The sequence below is a fragment of the Solanum tuberosum genome, unplaced genomic scaffold (genome assembly GCF_000226075.1).
Source record: "Solanum tuberosum cultivar DM 1-3 516 R44 unplaced genomic scaffold, SolTub_3.0 scf00525, whole genome shotgun sequence".
Taxonomy (NCBI): Eukaryota; Viridiplantae; Streptophyta; class Magnoliopsida; order Solanales; family Solanaceae; genus Solanum; species Solanum tuberosum.
Window position 1 is genome coordinate 239,735 of NW_006239456.1, and position 16,380 is coordinate 256,114.

Sequence of the window (16,380 nt, forward strand, 5' to 3'; positions counted from 1 at the left end):
AGAAGATGCACACAAGCCTTGTAAGGCAAAGGATGAATTACCAGATTTGTTCACAAGGTCAATTTCAGACGAGACTATAATCTACAATTCATAGTCCAAGAAGGAGTGTTGAGAATATGTCTTAGGATATTGCAGAAATAAAACAGTTAGCTATTTTTAGGATTTTTAAATTATGTTATTACTGTCTTATTTGACTTATATTTAGGAGTTAGTTCTTTTTATTTGTTATTTAAATTAAGCTGATAAGTTAGTATCTTATTTTTCTATTTTTAGTTAGGAATTATATCTATAAATGCAAGTCTCTGAATTATTAATAAAATAATTCCATTTGATAATACTGCAGTATTTTTTCTCTCAAAGTCTTTCTCTATTATTTTCTTTATTTCTTTATTAAAAAACCAACAATGGTTGCAACGTTTCGGCACAACTAATTAGGATTGGTTGCCACGTTCCGCCATAAACATTGGATCTGGCACCACGTCCTGGTATGCTAATTGTTTGGGTTTGGGTTCTATGAGAGGACAAATGACTTGTCATAATTGTGTATATTGTTGAGCATTTGATTATCGATATTGTATATGTTCGGTAGTTTGGATGTTTATAATGTTGTATTGACTTGCTTATGTTACACTTAGTGAGATAGCCGTGTGAACCTACCACTACACGGTGGTTGTATACTGATACTGCACTTGTTCTTATTTTTGTTGAGTACAGGGCATCTTCAAGAGGCTACTGACATACCTTGCTTCGAAGATCGGTGATCGGTGATTATACTTAATGATGTATAAAAATATAATAAAAATACTCTTTACTCTTAATTGAGAGATTCTATAAACCGACAACCATCACTATGAGCAACGTGATGATACAACGTCTCACCCACGCCACCAGAACTGTTCTATACCTTGTTGGGGTATAAGACACCTCAACTAATTGTATCCACTCAGCTATGCTTAAAAGAAATAAGGAATTATCTAAAAACGTATGATCCTTTACCCATGTTGGCATACATGGTTATGAGGATTTTGAGTTGTCTGAACATATCTCCATATCGGTGCTCAATACTACTTAAAAGAGGTAACTACTCTGAAATATCTTTTGAACTCATAAATTCTTTTTAGAAATAAAAGTTTCTCTTTTCTCAGTGTATAAAATGATACATTTGGGAATACTTAGTTCCCTTAAACTTTTACTCAAAACTGCCTCTTTAAAAGTTTTCCACAAAACTCAGTTTAAAACACAATAATGGACTTTCAAAGGCTCTCAAGACTTATAACTTAAAATAGGGTTCATTTTAACGCTGAAATATAGACTTACCATCATTGTTTTCTCCTTTTGTTTTATATTAACAATATTTTAAGTATGTGTTACAAGTAATTAATCTTAATTTATATAGTGATAGTCTCTCACAAGAGGTCTTTGAAGCATAGATGTAAGTATGATACAATTATATGTTGTACTTCAAAAGAAAGCTTTGGAAAACAACATATTTGAGGATCTCCAATGTTGGGTGGCCCTGGTTGGGGTTGGGGATTGTTGAAGATCTGGAATGATTTGTGAGTAATCCAACATAATAGCTAGGTTCTATATATCATGAAATTATTCTGATTAATTTGTGATGAATTGAATTCCTTTTTCCCCCTTGTAGATTTAAAAATAATATGACGTGATTTGTGAATAAACAAACAAATAAAGTACGTTGAATATAATATGAAGTTATACGATTCTGTCATGACTTACATGTCATAATTCATTAGTTTTGATGTGATGACTTGGAAAAAAATTCATTCAGTTAACTCAAAATTATTTTCTCAAATAATTTGATTATTCATCAAATTCTAACCTATTAAACTTCTGTTTACTTTATATACCAAAGGAATGTGAAAGAAAATATAGGAAAGTAAATACATACCGAATAAAAACAAAGATCGCTATTTTCACAAGTTATCTTACCATATCCAAAAGGGGCTCTTTTCAATATTTTACTTAATAGAGTTGTTTTCCATATCCCAAATTAACCTTATTAATTAATTAATCGGCTCAATTTGAGATACAGTAGATAACTTTGTTAAGTAAAATATTGAAAAAGAATCTTTTTTATGAAAATATGAATAGTCTTTTTCTTTGATTAGATATGTCATATGTATTTACTTTCCTATACTTTCTCGCACATTATTCTTGTATATAAAGTGAAAAAAAATGATTTGGTTAAAGTTTAGTGAGTGATCAAATTATTTTAATTTGGTTTACACTGAAATGGAACGTGAGTCGATAGAAAAAAAAACATTCAAATCCAACTAGGTTTAGATAAAAGAACGTAGACTATGTAACCTAATACATGTATTAGTCAATTTGGTAAGTTGCAATATATGGAGTATTTCTTTTCCAATTCGGGAGGCTTCGCATACGAAAACTTACGCAGATTTTTCACCGACCTCCAAGATATTTTAATTCTATTCCTACGAGTACAAATTAGGAAATAGTAATTGTAACTTAACTAGACACCATCTATTACCAAAAGTACAAAATTTCCCCTAAAAACCTACATATACATATTCCTTTTGTTTTTCTTAAAAAATTGTAGCATTACAATTATTTGCATATCAATATGATGAAAAAATATATCGTAAAATGTTAGTCATAGTTTTTATAGTTTGACTCTAAAAATGGAAAGTATGACAATTAATATTGGACGGAGGTAGTAATACTTGAAATTTTCCACTCAAAATTATTTTCTCATTTATTTTTTTTAAAATAATTTGATTAATCATCAAACTTTAACCGAATTAACTTCTCTTTACTTTATATACCAAAGGAATGTGGGAGAAAATATAACAAAATAAATCGATACATAATTAAACAAAAAGACCACTAATATTTTCACAAGATTTTCTTACCAAATCTAAAAAGGACTCTCATTTAATATTTTACTTAATAAAGTTGTATACCATATTCCAAATAAACCCGATTTATTAAGTTGTATTTGGATGGTTTTACTTGGGTAGGTTTCAAAAAAAAAGAACGCATCCCACTAAGTGTGACATAGACGATCTAACCCAGTTGTCATTAAACTTGGGAAGCTACATTTACTATTTTTCTATATTATATTTCTTTCCCAATTCGGGACACTTACATACCAAAACTGTTAGCAATTTTTTTACCAAACCTCCCAAGAGCATTAGATTCTCTTTCCTATTCAAATAAGGACTTGTATTACCAAAGGTATATAATTCCCCCAATACACCTATATATACGTACTCATTCTTCTCAGGACTCTACATCGAATCAAGCTATGGAAGAAGAAAATCAAAGCAAGAAGAAAACAAACAATCCCAAGTCTTATCAAGAGAGGAAAGAATGCATAAAGAGGAAGTCAATGAAGCTTGCAACTCTCTGCGATATCAAGGTTTGTACTGTTATTACTAGTCCTAATGGGGAACTCCAAACATGGCCAGACAATTTGGATGCCTATAATGAAGTTCTTGATCTCTACTCTCAAAATCTTAAACCCGAAAAGAAGCACAAAGAATCATCAACACCAGTACCACAACTAGAAGAAGAACAAGGAGAGAAAGATCTCCTGACGCTAGTTGAATCAAAGCTTGCTGTTGTCAACAGGAGAATTCGTTTCTTGGAGAACAAGAATGTTGTTGTTGTTGATAAGGGGAAAAGAAAGAGAATTGAGTGATTTATTTGTATGGGTTTTTTTCGGTATATTTTCTGAATGTTTTAAAGATTGGGATCGTGTGTTTTTTTTCTTGTTTGTTCGAGGATTTACAGCAGTCGGAAGATTTATCTTTGATCTGCAAATCCTTTTTTCCTTTGTTGTGTTTCTTTTATCGGCAGTTGGTCCATTATGAATAGAACCCATATTTTACCCTTTTTATTCTTATGTATGTATTGAATTGAATGGTGGATTAATCCCTCTAGTAGAATGGAAAACCCATATGATTTTAATTCAAATGCAATACTTGCATGAAAAATTAATGTCAGATATTTGGTAGGGTAGGGTTAGGGTTTGCTAGGCCTGGGTGACATGTACCATAAGACAATAACTTCATAGAAAGTTAAAAATTAACAAGAATGTTTTTATTGCACTAAGAAGAAACAAGGAATGAGCAGAAAGGAGCTCCTTTATCAATGCTTACATTACTTGGTTCATAAAAATGAAATTAAAAGGGAATCATAAGCTGGAAAATGTTACAAAGGGAAACTGAGGAATTTAATCATTCCGAACATACAAAGACATGAGATATTATGCTGGATTTAACCACCTCAGGTGAGTCAACTGCGACAAATGCTTTTCTTTAGCATTGACCACCAGGTGCACATAAAAGCTTAACAAATAGTGATGTAAAAGAAATATGTTGTAACAAGAACTAGAATCAATTTAGACAGAATGAGAACAAACCCGTTGGAGGTGAGCACATGGGAAGCAAGACCTCTTCTTCATATCGCACAATGGAAATCGTGAACTTTTGTCACTCCATGGCAAAGTCAACTGAGGGATAGTCAGTAAGACATGATTAAAGGCATAGCTACCTAATCTGTATACATGCTACCATTGCTCCAGAGGTAAATAAGAATAGCTTCCATCCCTTGAGTTAATTTTGAAAGGTAAGCAAATTTGAAGGCTTGAAGCAAAAAATATGGACCTGTTCACATTAAGGTCATCCAAATGTAGTGGAAAAGAGTACTACTACTTCCACCATCTTACACCTGCCGCACACACCTTCCATATTTCATCGGGTACTTGCTACTTCCCACCAGTTTAAGTACCGAAGAAATCACCTAGCACTTTGTCTCTGCTGGAATTTTCACCCTGGTTTTCATTCACCGCTAGGCCACAATACTTGGCTACAATAAGATCATTCCATCTTCTTACCAAGAATTCATGTATTTGGTATGACCAGTAATTGTCCCCACTTTCCCTAGAGACCGCTATTTTGTTAATCAAATTGAACATTACTCAAAAATTTTGTTTTAGTTCTAGGAAAACCGTGTCCACTTTCCTAGCTCACTTGCAGTTATTTTATTCACCATGAAAAAATCAATTATATAATCCTTATTTCAGATAAATCTAATTCCTAGCTAAGTAAGGTTTGGACTCACAAGACCTGCTGCATAATCAACTTTATCAAAATAGTCCAAGACTACAAGCACTAGAAACAATTGTAGAATAATTCAGTATAACATATAAAGAATCTTACAATACTTTATGAGCTAAATTTTCTAAGTGCTTCTTTAGGGCTTTATTCTCCATGCTGAGGATAAGATTCTATTAGTTGGAATTCAAGCTCAGCAGACATTTCAGAACCTTCAGCCTGAAATCACAAAAACTAGTCAATTAACAAGTTACCAAAATGCAACATCGATTTCATGTCCAGGTACCAGTATATGTATATCAAAGGTTCAACTGATACATGCCTACAAAGCTTGTACATTTCTTTCCAATTCAGCTATATATTGAAACTTTCTGACTCGTAACCGCTTGGAGAAATCCACAAGCCTTGAAGAACGCTTGAATTTAGCCCTTTTTCTCCTCTTGAAATCTCTCTCTAAAGCCCCAAGTGTTTTGTAATGTGAAAAATAATCTTAGAGTCTGATTAGACCCTTAACTGGGTGAGGAAAATTTTGGGTAGGTCTATTGGGGTAAGGAAAAGACCAAAATACCCTTTCCTAAAATGACAGAAATGTCTTAACTAGAGAGGCTTCACTCAAACGGGCATAACTGCTTCATCCAAGCTCGAATTGAGAAAACTTGGCGGCGTTGGAAGGAGGACTCAAAGAACTTTAATCTGATAGTTCATGGGCCACCTAACTCTTTATGTTCTAAAATATATGGTCATTTGAACTTGACCAAAATCTTAAGAGAACTGATGCGTTACTTGAATGAATTTCTCTTTAATTCTTTTTTGAAACTCAAGGTGTTACATCTAGTGATCTTAACACCTAAGAAAATTTAAATCACTCGGTAAAATCATATTCACAGACAAAGCATGGCTCGAGTCTTACCTTAAAAACAATTTGGGTGTTACAATATCTCCCGCTTGGGATCATTCATCCTCGAATGATGGTTGTACTAGGAATGGAAAGGAGTTTACTCTTACTACCTTTTCTGAATTCTGAACTTGCCTACTTACATAGTTTGAACTGATTCATATCAAGATTCGGGAATCTCTATAGAACATAAGTCAAGAACGATGTTCTTTTGAACCAAGTCAAACTCTACCTAAAGTTATCTTGTCTGAAACAAAGGAGGTCTGGGCATGAAGTAAGGGTAGGAATACTATTCCTTAGGTAATATGACTGGTAGCTGTTAAGCTTAGCAATACTTCTCAACTATGCCCTTCTTTCCATATTACCAAACCTCATTGTCTGCAACTCATAGCTCCCACAAACGTACATGACTACTCTTACCAAAGTCTGAGCCTAATGGTATGTTCTTACTATATTCAAGCCTAACCCAATATCACAAGGTTCATGTCCTACACCTCTATAGGAAATCTCATCCTAAGAATATTACTCATTACCGCCACATTCAACCAACCTTGGCTCATATCAAGACCACCAAATGCATAACACATTTTTCCACATATTAACAATCCCATAGTCAAGCTTAGTACATTAATCACTCCCTGGACTCCTACTAACCAAGTTCATAGGAATTCCTCATCCTCTCCTCATCCCTACCATACCAACTGAAATTTCACGCATTACTACCCGGAACCAACTAATTACCCTCATTTAACTATTACTCATAGTAAAACTCCACTTTATTCCTCCTACACATTTTAACCTTAGATTTGATTAGATTACCATCACTACCATAATAAGAAACATCAATAAGATATTGGAAAGACTGGACTTTGAGTAATACATAAGATTTTTAATGGATTGATATATCTCTATAACTCTTTTTAAACACATCACTATCTAATTCTCCACAGTTGACTTGGTTTCTCATCATAGCATCTCCGTCTTAGGTCAAAAGCTGACACTTTAAAACTATGCATTTATTCAATCTTCTCTAAACTAGTCTACATTCAATTTACTCTAATATTGAGGAAATGCTACTCTCATTGCTACTAAACTCTCCACGTGTAGGCACTAAGATTCCTTCTAAGGCTTCTGTAACATCCCGCCTTAGAAAGAGCTAAATTTAGAAAGCAGTAAATTGCAAATAGCTAAATTGAGAATTTTGCAAGTTATGCTTAAATTGTGAGTTTTGGGTCATATTCAAATGACCATAACTTTCAGTACAGAATGAGCTAGTTGACTCATAAGATATATAATGAAAGGTATTGGAATCCTATCTCCAATGCGACCGAGTTTGCTAAATTAAGAGTTTGGATGAGTGAGATATGGTTGTTTGAAGTAAGCATCTCCATTAAGAAAAGTGTCCCGAATTAGTGAGTGGTATTTTGGTCTTTTCCTTACCCCATCATCTTAAAACGTGTTTAGTGTTATTTTTAGGAGTCAAAGCTGATTTGGGTCAATTTTCACAATCCTAAATTACGCTTGGGGTTTTAAGGGAGAGTTCAAAAATAGAAAAAAGGAGAAAATATGGAAGGTTCAAGGCGTTCATCAAGTTTTCTTGTGAATTGAATGATTGTTTCGCCAAGGGTTTGATCCCTAATAGGTATGTGAGTTCTCATAGTATTGGGATCGTTCACCCACACGCCAATCATGTGGATTTAATGCAATTTCTTTCTCAAAGATGAAGGATTTGAGTTCTTGATGAGTTTTCTTGAAGTTTAATTCATTAATCTTGATTGTTGAGGCTTTGATGAATTTTTTGAGATGAATGTTAGTAATTTGAGGGTCGATTTGAGTAGATTTTTGTGTAATTATGTTGGGTATTCGAATCTAAGTGAGTTGGAAAGAAATCATTCGATTCTAGGCGTATTAGGGTTAAAAAATGAGAAAGAAAATTTGTCGGAAAAAATTTAGGTAGGGGATAGCACGCCGCGCCAGCAGTGCGCCACAAATAAGTTTCTGTAGTTTTAGGGCCTGTGCCCCGTGCCACTCAGTGCACCAGGGTCACCTGCCCTCACCCCTATTTACGTCGTTTGGCCCGTCTGAGTTCTATTGAAGGATACCTTCACTCCTTCCTGATTCTAACTACTTTAAACTACATCGAGAGATCATTGATAACATGAATCATAACCTTGAATTCATAATTTTCAAGGTAAAGTTAGGAGTTGAGTCTTCAGAATTCTTTCGAGTCATTTTGAGAAGTCTTTTACAATCTTTTAAAACTTGTTTAAAGACTTGAGTTGCCTCTAGGCCCAGTAGAATGTTTATTTCTAAATATTCTGAGTTTAAGTATTTGAGACTTTTAAGTTAAAGCTTTCCTTTGAGTTCTTTTATTGATGAGTAAGACTTTCGTTGAGAGTTAAGCCAGGTCAAGGGTTAGCTCGGGGCAAGCAATGGTTCTTGAGTGCCAGTTGTGTCCAGGGTGTAGGCACGGGGTGTGACAAACTTGGTATCAGAGCACAGATTTCAAGAGTCCTAGGGTGTCTATAATGCCGTTTCTGTAGAGTCCTTGTTATTGGTGTGAAGCACGACAAATCTGTAATTAAAAGGCTGTGACATTTAGGAACTATCTCACTTCTTTCATACTCTTTTCGTGCAATAGAGTTCAACTCTATAAAGTTTCTTTCTAATTCGTGTTTTCCCATATCTTTCAGATCATGCCTCCACGAAGAGCTGTTTGAGGTCGTCCTGCTAGGAGTAATGTTGATCATCAGGATCAAGGGGTCCCCAATGCACCAGAAGTGCAACCCAATGGAGGGGTCACTAATGCTGAATTTCGAGATGATATCCAGATGTTGAGCCAAGTTGTGGCCAACCAGGCTGGTCAACAAAGAGGGAATCGAAAGGATGTGGTTGATACATCCAGAATCTGTGAGTTCTTAAGGATAAATCCTCCAGACTTCACCGATTCAAGTGTCATTGAGGATTTTTCGGAATATTTATGGAATGTATTTGAGGTGATGCATGTTGCAGATGCTGAACGTGTGGAACTAGTTGCATACCAACTGAAGGTTGTTGCTAGAGTTTGGTACGACCAATGGAAGAAGAGTAGAGTTGAATGTGCACCAATTGTGAGTTGGGTTATGTTCGAAGAGACCTTCTTAAGGCTTTTCTGTTCCCGCGAAGTGAGAGAGGCAAAGGTAAGGTAATTCCATACTCTTAAGCAGGAATCTATGTGTGTGCATATGTACAACCTCAAGTTCACTCAACTGTCCCGTTATGCTCCGGAGATGGTTGCTGATATGAGGAGTAGAATGAGCTTATTTGTATTTGGGTTGTCTCGTCTGTGAAGCAAAGAGGGTAAGGTTGCGATGTTGATAGGGGACATAGACATAGCAAGGCTGATGATCCATGTGGAATAGGTTTGTGATACCCCGAAAACTAGTAGGCAACATTAGAGCTAAACGTGAGGGTTAACGTCAAGGGGGAAGGGAAAGAGCCAAGGAAAATGGGCAACTGCCAAGGCAAGGGGCCAAGGCTGCCCAAAATTGGCCAAGGCACTGCCCACCATGACCACAAGAATCTTCATGACACATGGTGGCCACCACCCCGTGTGGTGCCACCCGTGGTGGTGAGGTAATAGCCTCCCTAAAGCTGTCCCAAAAAGGCTCTCCTTCACGAGCCACTTCACCTTGTGGGGGGGAATTCTAGGGTAGCCTAGCTACTGGTCAAGGGACTACGGGCACCTTCAAGGGTCGTGGTGCCCTTGACGGATCGTGAAGGTGGCCGTAGTGCCTTGCACTAGGCTGCCTAAAGAGGGTAATTTTGGGAAAATCCTAATTAAGTGGGTATTAAGTGAGGTCATTTTGTATAGTCTTAGTACACCTATATAATCTATTTTAACCCTTTTAACACTTCAATTAAGTCATTATTTCCACGACATTAGTGACTTACCTCTTTGCGCTCCTTCTTTTTCTTTTCTTCATCAGTTGTCATCTAATGAAGTGAGGATAATCACATCTTTCCACTCTGCCTTCACAGCATTAATGATTATCTTCTTAATTTCGTCTATGTATGGATTAAATAATTTCATGTAGGTCTGCTTCATCCCACAAATAGTAGAGGTAAAGTATGCTACAGAATCTACAAAATAAAATGTATAGAAATTACACGACATTCACTAATTTAAAAATATTATGATATAGTAACAAATAAATTTGTACCTTTGTATTCCTCCCTCTATACAAAAATGGGTTGCCTTCCGTTATGTTTTCGCTTTTCGTCGTGTGCCATCTAAGTAAACGAGGAATGAGCAAAGGAGAATCTGAAGACTTTCCAGAATGCTTTTCAAGATGACGAAAATACTTATATATCAAAACTTCCAATCAATAGAAAATTATGTAAATTTATATAGTCTATATATTACTGCATAAATAGATAAGAGTCGATAATAAATCGATAAGATGATAGATAATAAATACCAAGAATGATCAGGGAAAGCCATATAAAGCGTATGATGCATTATTCTTATTATTAAAATCTTTTTCTTCTTGTTCACATCAATCTTCTTCTTCAAATAGTTATATGCTAGCCCAAACGTGTAATGACCTGGTTGGTAATTTTTTCAAAGTTTCATGAATTTACTTTTTTGCCCTTCCGATGTTGACCCTAAATTGTTTTTAATCGTGTTTTGAAAGTTGGTTTTAAACTTTGATTTTTAAAGTTGAGTATTTGGTAGGATTTGAGTTTCAAAGGCTTAAATTGTTAAAAAGTAGTTTTCAGTATCTTTTGGAGTTTTGAGTGTCAAAATGGAATTCCGTCAATTTCATAAATTCCGAAATGTGGAATCTTACCAATGAGAGTTGTCAATTTCATATTCAGATTCTTTTTGAGGATTTGAGATCCTAAGTTTGAAGTTGTAGAAAGTTTAGCCTTTGGGTTGACTTTGGTCAATATTCAGGGTTCGGATACTCGGATCGGAATTCCAAGAGTTATGTTGGATTTGAGGGGTGATTTTAGGCCAAGATGAGATTTTGGTATATTTTTGAGAGGCCCCGAGCTTCTTTTAACCTTTTTAGGCAATATGTTAGTTTCTTGTGGTTCTCAAGGGTGTTGGGTCAAAGTTTCTTAGGGTTCTCATGGTTGTTGGGTCAAGGATACCTCAGATTCGTATTTCTACTGTTCCATTATGTGTACGAGATTCCGAATGAATTGTAAGGGTCCTTCTGTTGTTTTCAGTGTTGGCTAATTTATCTAGTGTCTGTGTGCTGCAGATTAGCTATGGGCTTCTCACTTCAGCGAGCATCACTTTCACTAAGTGTGGGTCACGTTCACGAGAGGTTAGACCAACTAAACTTTGTGATCATGAAGTGTTGTGTCGCAATTGCGACCTTTGCTTACGCAATCGCGAGGGCCATATTTTATTAGGGGTGTGCTTTTGCAAACCCATGGCCACTTTTGTAATATCAATGAGGAGTTTTGGTAAACCCTTGGAGGTAGGCCGTGGTCATGATGACGAGCCGTCTGGAGGCTTGTGGGGTTGAAGTAGTGTCAACATGGTACGATGAATTTAATCAAGTAAAGACCATGGAAGATATGACGGACCGTGGTCACTTTCACGGATCGTGATGCAGCCCGTAAAGAAGTTCCAGTAGACAGGTTTTGAGAAGCTACATTTTGGTTGGCTAAGTAAGGACCACGGAGGCCCAGACGGGTCGTGGTCCTCACACCGGTTCGTGATATTGATCATGAAGGATTTCCAATGGACATACTTTGAGGAGTTACATTTTGTTATGGCTAAAGAAGGACCACGGAGACCCAGACGGGTTGTGGTCCTCCTGACGGCCCGTGATGCTGATCGCGAAAGATACCAAGAAAAGGGGTTTCACACTGTCTAAGTGTGAGACCACGACAGGCCTCACGTACTGTGAAGCTCATGACGGACCGTCCTACCGTCCATGAAGCAACCCGACAATTCAGTCTTACTTTGAGTAGGACTCCTTTTAGACAAACTATTTGAATTAATTAGGTTTATTTTATGTTTTATCTTGTTATTAGATGAAGGATAGACTACTTTCCATATTATTGACTACTTTGGTTTCATCGATTAACATTGGATTGAGACTTGAAGTTTGATTCGGTATTTGAATATCACGATTTCCTTGAATTTACAATCTTCGTAAGTGATTTTTTTTAATGTGTTCATCTTATATTTTTGCTTATTCACTTGAAAGCCTGAGTGGCTAAACACCACAACTAGGGTTGTGGGAACTATGACAAAAACCTAAGTGTAGATTCACAGAATGAGTAGAGTGTGATTGTTAATTGCAAAATATAATTCTTACTTTTGATGTTCATTCTTTCTAATGAGTGCACACATTAGAACTTGCATATATCTATCTAAATTAATACCCCCCCACAAACCCTCACCCATGTCCCCATTTCCTCAAATATAGGTGAGTCTACTATCTAAGAAAATAACAAATATATTATTCAAAACATTTATATGAAGCCAAATAATTAGAGAAGGTGGTTTAAAATTTGTAAAATGACTTCTTTTGAAATTAAAATCATTGTTTAAAAAACGAAAGGTTCAAGAAAATAAAATGTGCAACATATAAGTGGATTATTCAATTATGAATATGAATAGTACATATTCTTAGGTATAAATATTAATTTTGAAAGGAATTAATTTAAAATTTAAAATTTATCTATTTTTAATAATTTAAATCATCCATTTTTATTATTAGGGGGAGAATATATAGTATTATTCTATTTATATATATCTAATGTCACGCACCGAGCCTACACCTTGGGTGGAACTGGCACTCGAGAACCATTGCTGGCCCCAAGAGAACCCTTGGCCTAGCTTACTTACTCAACGGAAGACTTTAAGCATTAAGAAAAGAAATCAAATGCAAGATAACTCAACTGTCTCAAAATTAACTCATAATGCTTTAGAAATAAACATTTAACTTAGCCAAAGTGGCAACTCAAATCTGAACATAAGCCAATAACAAAGTAAGGACAAATGAACTAACTGACTGAATATCTATGAAGCCTCTAATAACTGAGATGGATGTCGGGACAAGACTCATGAAATCTTAATGAACTAAAATACTGAAAGCAATAAGAGGGATCCTCCGGAAGTAAGGAGGCGCACCAACAAAATCTGGAGCTCACTAGAATCAACGATGCGCTGGATGCTGATCCTGGTTACCTGTGTCTGCATCATAAGAAGATGCAGGCCAAATGGCATCAGTACATTGAATGTACGAGTATGCGAGGGGAAATCTAAAACAAGACATAAGCTTGAAAGGAACTGAAGAACTTACCTGGCTCAAATAAACTCAACTCAACTGTACTTATTTCAATATAAAGTAGTGTAAATAAATGCAGTATAAAGAAAAGCTTTAAAACATGGTTTCAACTCTGTGTATTTAGAAATATAATAATAACTTTGTATGTATGCAAAGATACAATATGAACTCTGTTTGTATATAAAAATATAAATATTTCTGATGTGTATAAAAATACTAAATACTAATGTGGGAGTTTCTCTAACCGACAACCATTACTTAAGAGCTATCGTGATGATACATCATTTTACCTCACGTTGTCAGGGCTGTCTTATACCTTGCCGGGGGTATAGAACCTGAACAACTAAGTGGATCCACTAGTCTATGCTAAAAAGCACTAAGGAATCATCTAAAAAGTATGTACCTTTTCTACCCATGGTGGCTACATAGTTTATGGAGGCAGTGAGTTGTCTGAACTCTCCCTCATATCGGTGCTCAATACTACTCCAAAAATATGATACTAGCTCTTATGTTTTTAAAAACACATACTTCTTTCTGTGATTTAGGATAATTGTTCAAAAACTTAGATCAAAGGCTTTTCTTGGAAATCAAGATTTCCTCTCTTGCTTAATTGTGAAAGCATTTACCCTTTAACTGAAAAACTAGCTCGAAGGCTCTTTTGGAAATCAAGGTTTCCTTTCTTCTTTAAATGTGAAAAAAATTTACTCTTTGGGAATACATTGTCCGGATATACTCATTTGAAGAAATGGACTTCAAACTTTACTCTTTACTCAACTCAAAACTCAAGTCTTAAAACAAAGTTAAAACATTTGTAAAAGACTCTTGGAAGACTCTATGAACTTCTCCTGACTAGACTCTTAACTTCTCTTAACTTTACTCTTAACTTCTCTTGACTTGACTCTTAACTGATCCTTGAATTGTATTATGGATTCAAGGATTATAGTTATTTGTGATATCACGAAGTTTAGGAGTGTTTTTAGATAGTTAAACATGCGAAAAGATCAAGAAATCACTGTCTGGAACCAATCCCGCGACATAGAGATGCATTTAAATATTTGGTCGTGAAATAAATTTTGAGGCAAAATGGTCCGTGTTCGCTCTGCGATGCGAGGAAGATTTTTCCAATCCTGAGGAACAGGTCCGCGTCACTGGTACCCAGATTCTGCCGACTTTTCCTTCTTCGTTTTCTAACCCCAATTGGCCTAAACTCGGTTCTTTTTCTCAAATTCTCTTTAGATTCAGATACCCAGCTAATGTACCCTAGAACCTAACTCAAAAAAACTCTAAAATCGACCTTAAACTCTCAAGAACTACTCAATCTCATCCCAAATTCAAGAACGAAAGCAATTCAAGAATACAACTCAAGAACATCAAAGTATCGATCTTTTCGGACGAAAATCATACTGAAATAAATATGTTTGACGCGTGGGTGAACGAACCCAGTGCTATGTGAACTCACATACCTCGTAGGGATCACCCCTTGAAGGAATCCACGATCAAACTTGAACAATCTTGACGAATCTTGCTTCTTCTCCTCTTTTTTTCTCTTCTCTCAAAACCCTAACTCTTTTTGGAAAAGCGTAAACTGACCAAGTTCAGTTTTGACACCAATTAAACTCCTAAAATCGAATTAAAATAATTTGGAAAGGAAAAGACTAAAATACTCTTCCAAAATCTGGATTAAACTTTCCTTCTTTGAACAACCCAACTTCCAATGGGCATATCTCACTCATACGAACTCGGAATAGCGAAAACTTGGCGGAGTTGGAAAGATTATTCCAAGATCTTTCCTAAGATATCTGGAAACACACCTAACTCATCCTGAGCTAGGAGTTATGGTCATTTGAAGTTGACCAAAAATCCAACTTAACATACTTAACAAATTTTCATCATTTTTATTTTCTTTCCAAAAATGACTATTTCCACTTTTTAACTTCTTTCTAGTTACAAGGTATTACAATATCTCCCCCTTGGGAACATTCGTCCTCAAATGAGCTTACTCTTAGTAGGCTAACAGTGTAGCATGAAACATGCAGTTCAAACACCCAACAAGCACAATGCATTTACAATATGCCAACTTATAAATAAAATGCCAAGAAAGGATTAGTACTTTAATTTAGAACTTCTCCGGATTCGAAGAGATGTGGATATTTCTTCTTCATATCCTCCTCAACTTCCCAAGTGGCTTCCTCAACAAAATGATTCCTCCAAAGAACTTTGACTGATGCTACCTCCTTTGTTCTCAACTTGCAAACTTAGCGATCAAGAATCTGAACCGGAATCTCTTCATAAGATAAGCTATCCTTGATCCCAATATTTTCAGTTCCTATGATCAATGAAGGATCGCCCATGCACTTCTTCAACATGGAGGTGTGAAAAACCGGATGAATCGCGGCTGACTCATGTGGTAGGACCAACTCATAAGCTACATTACCTACCCTTTTCGATATTCTGTAAGGGTCAATATACTAGGGACTAAGTTTTCCCTTCTTACCAAATCTCATAACACCTTTCATGGGTGAAACTTTTAAATACACCCAATCATCTACTTCAAGCTGTAACTCCCTTCTCCTAACATTAGTGTAGAATTTCTGACGACTCTGTACTGTTTTCAACCTCTCTTGAATTACTTTCACCTTCTCCATAGCTTGATGAACTATATCTGGTCCTATCAACCCTGCTTCACCAACTTCAAACCATCTAATAGGAGATCTGCATCTTTTCCCATAAAGAGCCTCATATGGAGCCATTTGGATGCTAGCATGGTAACTATTGTTGTAAGCAAACTTAATGAGAGATAAGTGATCATCCCAATTACCCTTGAAATCAATCACACAATCAACCTTGATACCTGAAAACACAATCTCCCCCTTGTTCAAAAGCCATCACTTTTTTTCTATGAACACTTGCCTTTAATTCAAGCAATAAAGGATCTTGGTCTTATTTCTCTTTTACTTTTGACACTATTGATGATTCTGCCCAAATCATCACCACCACTCCTCCTTCTGTGGAATCCATTAGTCGAACTCCCAAGCGTGCAAGTCTATGCACATCTTTCGCTAACTCTCTCTTTCCTTCCTCA